The 7,053-nt window shown below is 35.3% G+C and overlaps 1 pseudogene; it reads right to left on the reverse strand.

Moving 5' to 3' along the window:
* Positions 1 to 5,555: 5,555 nt before the first annotated feature.
* Positions 5,556 to 6,382, reverse strand: LOC108378576 (Golgi-associated plant pathogenesis-related protein 1 pseudogene; annotated as a pseudogene).
* Positions 6,383 to 7,053: the final 671 nt, after the last annotated feature.

Raw genomic sequence — 7,053 nt, forward strand, 5'->3', positions numbered from 1 at the left:
TGCTGCTTAGCACGTTTCTTTAATTCACTATCAATATTAAAGCATACATTTAGGAGGCATTTCCGCCCCAACCATGTACATGTATGGCATTGGTATTGGTGTGACTTTTGAATTGATTTTTTCGCTTTATTTTAAACTAATTTGAAATTTTAAAAATTGGCTGCACATCAGCATCAAAATACCTTTCTAATGATATATAATTGTTTATACCTTAGAAGTACAGTTTAGCCGTAAAAGGGGTGTAAAGGAAACATGATTGCCTATTTATATAATTGATGAACACAGAGTATGTTACCAGCCGTTCATCGAACTTTTACTTAACATTTTTAATACCTACTGAGTGCGCAACAATTCTTGGAAATTACAGCAACAAATTTCTAATAAATTTTTTTTAAGTTGCATTTAATAAAATATTTTTGATTGATTTTGAAATACACACGCACACATACTTTCATTATAAACTTGTATGCACTTCTTTATTTGTGCTTTGCCAAAAGCTGAGTAAATCTCCTCCTATCCAATACCCATAAAATACTCGCGCGAAATAAACTTTTATTAAGTAGCGGGCAAAAATCCAAACCAATCCCCCCCCCAATCGTTGAGTACAGCTGGAAGACGTTTTAAAATTCGATTCAAATTAAAAAGTTTACACGCATTTACCTGCTAAACTCACGTCTGCCGGCTTTCATTGTTTTTACAGCAAATGTTGTTCACCCTTGAAATGGGCAGCAACGCAACAACAACAACAACAACAACAACAACAACACAACAGCGGGAAAAGAGTATAAAAGCAGCATTACAAACAAAAGCTTCCAATGACAGGCATTTACAAAGTTTTCACAAACTTGTTGAAAATAATTGTACAAATTTGAAGACAACGCAAAGATGTGTAATGCTGTTGCTTTGAGGAGTAGGGGGAGTACGAAGATGGAAACAAAAAGAATGCAAGGAACGGTATTCAGGAAATTGCTTTAAATTAAATTCATTTAAAAATTATATGTGGTATCAAGGAAATTTTGGTGAGTAAAGACAATAAAGACCTTGGACCGTACAGTTTTGGCAGTGGCTTCAAAAATATAAACCTCTGCATATCTACACACCGAAAATGCCTTCACGTATTATAAAGGGTGTCCAACACGACCCATCCACTTTTGTTTGAAACTTTTTTCTCGGAGTAGCTTTTTTTAGGCAGAATCCACATCTGAGTTAAAAACTCATATATATGTCCCATTTACCTAACCTAATAACAATGGTGGGGGTAAATACGTAAATGGAGAAAAGAATGAAGATATAGATCAGGATAAAGGAAAAGATAAATATGAAGACGGAGGTGAATATGAAGATGAAGATGAAGATGAAGATGGCGATGACGATGAAGATGAAGATGAAGATGAAGATGAAGATGAAGATGAAGATGAAGATGAAGATGAAGATGAAGATGAAGATGAAGATGAAGATGAAGATGAAGATGAATATGAACATGAACATGAACATGAACATGAACATGAAAATGAACATGAACATGAACATGAACATGAACATGAAAATGAACATGAACATGAACTTGAACATGAACATGAACATGAACATGAACATGAACATGAATATGAAGGTGTAGATAAACATAAACAAAAACATAAACATTAAAAGCGATAGAGACAAAGATAGAGAGGAAGAAAGTGATAGGGATAAAAAGGAAATAAAACTGAAGAATGTGCGATGTTATATTGTAATGTGTTATGCTACATATGTTATGTTATTGAATCTAATGCTATTCTATGTTATGGTATGCTAAGTACTAAGCTAAACTCCCCTCCACTTAACCCATTCCAACACATTTTATTTCAGCTCAACTCAACTCACATAAACTATCCTTAATTTTAGCGGTTGAATTTCAACCGTTGGGCGAACACTAGTATTCATAATACTTTATAGAAAGAAAAATTTCATACCTCAGTTGGCAAGATCCTAAAGTGAATATTCTGCTCATGGCTTGTCGATGCTAGCTGGCTTGTCATATACGCTTGGTTTGGTTTGCTCGGACCAGGTAGCGAACCCAGGTCCTGCGCAGTGGAAGTACGCACCCCCAAAAACACATTTGGCATCTTTCGTTTGATAGTCAAAATAATTATATTTTCATTGTTAGGACAAAATTTTACACTAGTATTTAACTGTAGCTTGCTATGCTTTAAATATAACCAAAAATAATTGAATCTAAAACCAACTACAGGCAATTTATTAGCGTACGTTTTATACATACTATAGAATCTTGTGAGTGTATACCGCAATTATGTTGCTCATACGCCATGTGCTCTTTTCTAATATTGTATTTCGATAGCATATCTATTCAATTTTCCAGTTCAAATGAAATGTAATGCAACCGAAAATTAATATATTTTAATATCTGTTTTTTAGATAACTATAATCATAAAATTAGTTGTATAATTTAATTGAATGCAAAGCAATATTAAACATACTCGTACGCTGAGTGCAACCACAATGCATTTACAATGTGGGTAATGGCATAAGCCAATCTACATCGCTGTTTACATATGTATATGTGGTACCTACACATACCATTACATACACCCAGCTTTATTGTTTTCAAAGCTACGTGACCGTGGTGAGTCCTATATAACGGGTGATTTTTTAAGAGCTTGATAACTTTTTTTTAAAAAAAAACGCATAAAATTTGCAAAATCTCATCGGTTCTTTATTTGAAACGTTAGATTGGTCCATGACATTTACTTTTTGAAGATAATTTCATTTAAATGTTGACCGCGGCTGCGTCTTAGGTGGTCCATTCGGAAAGTCCAATTTTGGGCAACTTTTTCGAGCATTTCGGCCGGAATAGCCCGAATTTCTTCGGAAATGTTGTCTTCCAAAGCTGGAATAGTTGCTGGCTTATTTCTGTAGACTTTAGACTTGACGTAGCCCCACAAAAAATAGTCTAAAGGCGTCAAATCGCATGATCTTGGTGGCCAACTTACCGGTCCATTTCTTGAGATGAATTGTTCTCCGAAGTTTTCCCTCAAAATGGCCATAGAATCGCGAGCTGTGTGGCATGTAGCGCCATCTTGTTGNTCTTACATATACACACACTTATTCGAAAACTAGTGCATAGTAGCTACTATCAGCGTACACTTCCATGCCAAAGCGTATTAGGCGCGTAAATTACGTTGACATTTAATATCATAGGAACATAAATAATTTTTAAATTAAATAGCAAGGCATTGTTAGGCATTATATTACGTACTGTTGTTGTTGTTTTTTGTTTATGTTTGCTTTGCATACGCGTAGTAGCGGATATGGAGCGTAAAACATGCGTTGAACGGAAACAGGATGCGGAAATAACGCCATAAATTTAGTTACAAAGCGCCGACAAAATAATAACCCCAAATACAAACTTCACACAACAACATGTACAGTAAATAAACAAGTTGTATGGTTGTAAACACACAACTGAATTTAAAAACAAAATTATTGAAAAGTCTCCAGTCACTAGTTCACAATTATTTGAGGGAAATGTTGAGACTATTTCTGAGACATTTGGAGCCTTATTCGGGATAATTTTGAGTCCACCTCAGGACCATTTCGGTACTAGTTCAGGACTATTTGAGGACTATTTTGACCCTAGTTCAGGATTCTTTTGGGATTAGTTTAGGATCATGTCACGTTTTTTTTTTTTTAAATAAAAAATCAATGAGCGCTCATTAAAGCACCTTTCGCAAACAGATATTTACACATTCCACCATAACTTCAAAACAAAGACAATACTCATTTCAACTTCAAAAAACTTCAACGCTTCGTGTGCGGCATACACTCAAATTTATACAAATACTTATACATACATACTTGCATTCTATATTACGAGGCACGTCCACAGCATAAATATTTTAATTTTACTAGAAATAATGTTTCAACTTTTCCGCCACGCTTTTGTCACAGCAAGCAAGCGCAGAAATTCGTGCCAATATTAGAAGGGAGGCTGACTGCGAGTTCCCTGCCATACCTGTCACCTGCTGTGCTGAGTTCGTATGCCCACCTCAATGCCACTTAATTTTGTTTAATATTAAGGATGATGTGTAATTTTAATAAGTAGGGCATGGCGCAAGTACACACAGATGCGAGGGGCGTGCGGACACCTAAACTCATTCTCGCTTTTTGAGTAGTGCATTGGCAAACTGAGTTAATGGGGGCAATATAGTTGAATTTGGATTTTTGTGGATTTTTTATTTAAAAGTATTATGCATGTAGGGGAACCCGGGGAATCTTTGTTTGATATGCTATTTTATATGTATTTTGTATTCAGCTAAGTTCCATGGTGAATGCTTTGTATATTTAAATTTAGTGTTAATTACCATCAACCGACTAATTCGCGAAAATGGTGTATGAAGTTAATTCAACCATGGATGCTTTGCCAACGCACTGCGCTCAGAAGAATTAGAGCGCACAATTAGGTGCTCAACCAAAACTGTTGTTGTAGAGGGGGAAAGTTTATTGACATTTAAAATCAGAGTACATACATATTAGGCTTGGATAGTTCTTGAACTAAAGAACTAGTTCATCTCTATGAACTAGTTCGCTAGTTCGGTCTCTTCAATGAACTAAATTTTTCAGTTACTATTTCTCATTTTGGATCGCGATGCAAATATTATTGGCGCGAACCTATGTTGAGTATCCCCATCTTTACTGATGCGTTTTGAAATCTCATGGATTGTTGCTACTTCACATCCTTGCTAACTTGTTTTTTCGCAAATATTAAACTAGCGTAGAAGCTTTCTAATGTAATATGTAAGTTTTTTTTTTGAGCTCTAACTAAACGAACTAAAGAACTAGTTCACTGCGGTAAACGAACTACAACTGAACGGCTCACTTAAAAGAACTAAGGTGCCCAACTCAAATACATATACACATGTGCATATTAAAATTTTACATTTTTACAAATTAAACAAAAAAAATGTTGCAATTAAAAACAAAAAAAAAAACAAACAAAAAAATTTGTTTGTCCCTAAAAAACCAAAGTTGTTATTTTTTAATGCATACTCCCTCATTTTATTGATTTTGTCTTAAAAACTATCCGAATTTAATTTTATGCAATTCGGATCAGTTATCAGAATAATCTTAGTGCAGTCAGCGTGTTTTGTTAATTTACTAATTTTTCTTCTGTTTAAAACGGTATTACTATACTACCTATAGTATCGGGGGACATAATATTGAGTAAATCAGCATTTTTGGATTTTTGCTCTTTAACTCCGGAAAATATGCTCCTGTGGGATATTTTTTTTTAAGCAGGCTTACCCCAGGCCCTTTAGTGTGATTTCTGTAATTGTATTTTTTGTTCCTTTAACAATAAAATACAATTAACTTAACAACTTCAAAGTAATTTCAGTTAGCTACAAATGATTTATAACTAGTCGGTACTATTTTTAGCAAAAATAAAAATATTAAGAGAAAAAAATTTGCACTATGTATTTTCTAATGATGACTAAACCAAACCAGATATCAGCGCCAATATTTGTTGTTTAAGATAAGTTTTTTCGTCCTCGCGCTATGACTCGGCTAATTTGGACAACTGTTTTATGCCTTAAAGCCGCTTAGACATTTTTAGTGGAAATTTCAACCTTAGTACCTTCCATTAAAAATGTCAGCCTCTTTCAGAAAGGACTCGTTGCTGCTGCTTTAAAATACTCGTCTTAGCTCCATTCCTTCATTTTGTTCTTCACTTTTTTGGCGGCACATTTTCACGAAAGAAACCGTTCACATTTCCTGGCGGGTCATAATTGGCAACAACCCAAGCCTTTTCACCACTAAATAGGATAGGTTATAAGAAATAAAACATTTCTCTTCAACTCTCAACTCACGACACAGCATAAGCCACGCCCACTTGTTTTGTATCGCGCCATATAAGCTGTGTAAAATGGCCAGTGTGCGGATTGAATTGCGACTTGGCAAAGTCATATTTGGCGATCTCGTCGTACCACATTTTCACAGGCATTTCAGGTGTCACCTGCTGACCGCTGCTATAATAAATATTTTCGCCATATTTGCCATCGGGGCTGTGTTCCATTTTCTGGCGCTGTGCGAGATTCTACAAGGAGATGTATGTAAATCATTAGCAAACGTGCAGTTGCTTGAAAATTGTTCGGATAATAAATAATTTCTACCAACTTACTTGCGCCCATTTGTTTGCCACCTGCGTCAGTGTGGGGTTAATGGTAAGCGGCGCTGTGCCGTGTATGGCACGAAATTTGTTATGCGATTCAACGCAAGCCTTTTCATAGTCCTGTTGCGACATTGTAATGGGTGCGGGCTTCGGTTGATTTGGATTACCACCCGGCGGAATCTTTTTAACAATAACCTTACGTTTAACAGTCGCCATGCCGCTAGAACCAAATTAGTTAGGCCAGCTTTACGGCACACATCACAAAGTCGCAGAGCGCCCGAAATGTGTATTTACTGGAAATTTTGTATGTTAGGAAATTTTGAGAATGTTTTGAAATCAAAATGTAAATAATGAATGAAAATTCATGACAGCATTTTTTATTTGTCTTTTTGTGTGTCCCAAAAACCAAAAGGCCAAGGCTGAGTTGCTTCGAAAGTTTTTAAGTTTAAATTATTTAAAAACGAGTACGAGCATAAATTAATTAAACTAATTAAAGTTTCCCCTTTAACACTTTCACCCAAACACACAAACTCCTGTGCATTCCCGCAAAATTATGTTGACCCTTTGATGCCAAAATACTCATAAGTACTCATTTGTCCATTGCACACACACTCACATTCTCCAACCAAACCGCAGAGTGCTCTTCAGCACACGAATATGCGAAAGATGCAGAGTAATATTTATGTATTTGGCCTCATAAAATGGGGCATTTAAAATACCTGGCAAATTATAGAAGAGCAGTGAAAGTGCTCTTTGTTTTAATTTAATTTTGTTTTTTAACTATTGTATGTCCAATTCTAGTCTACGTAAACTTTTCGCATCTGCTTCCTCATTTTAGTTTTGTATTTAAAACATAACGAATTCGTATTTAATGCTGTTAGCATAAT

The sequence above is a fragment of the Rhagoletis zephyria genome, unplaced genomic scaffold (genome assembly GCF_001687245.7).
Source record: "Rhagoletis zephyria isolate East Lansing unplaced genomic scaffold, Rhagoletis_zephyria_1.1 Rzeph_scaffold_14453, whole genome shotgun sequence".
In the NCBI taxonomy this organism is placed as follows: Eukaryota; Metazoa; Arthropoda; class Insecta; order Diptera; family Tephritidae; genus Rhagoletis; species Rhagoletis zephyria.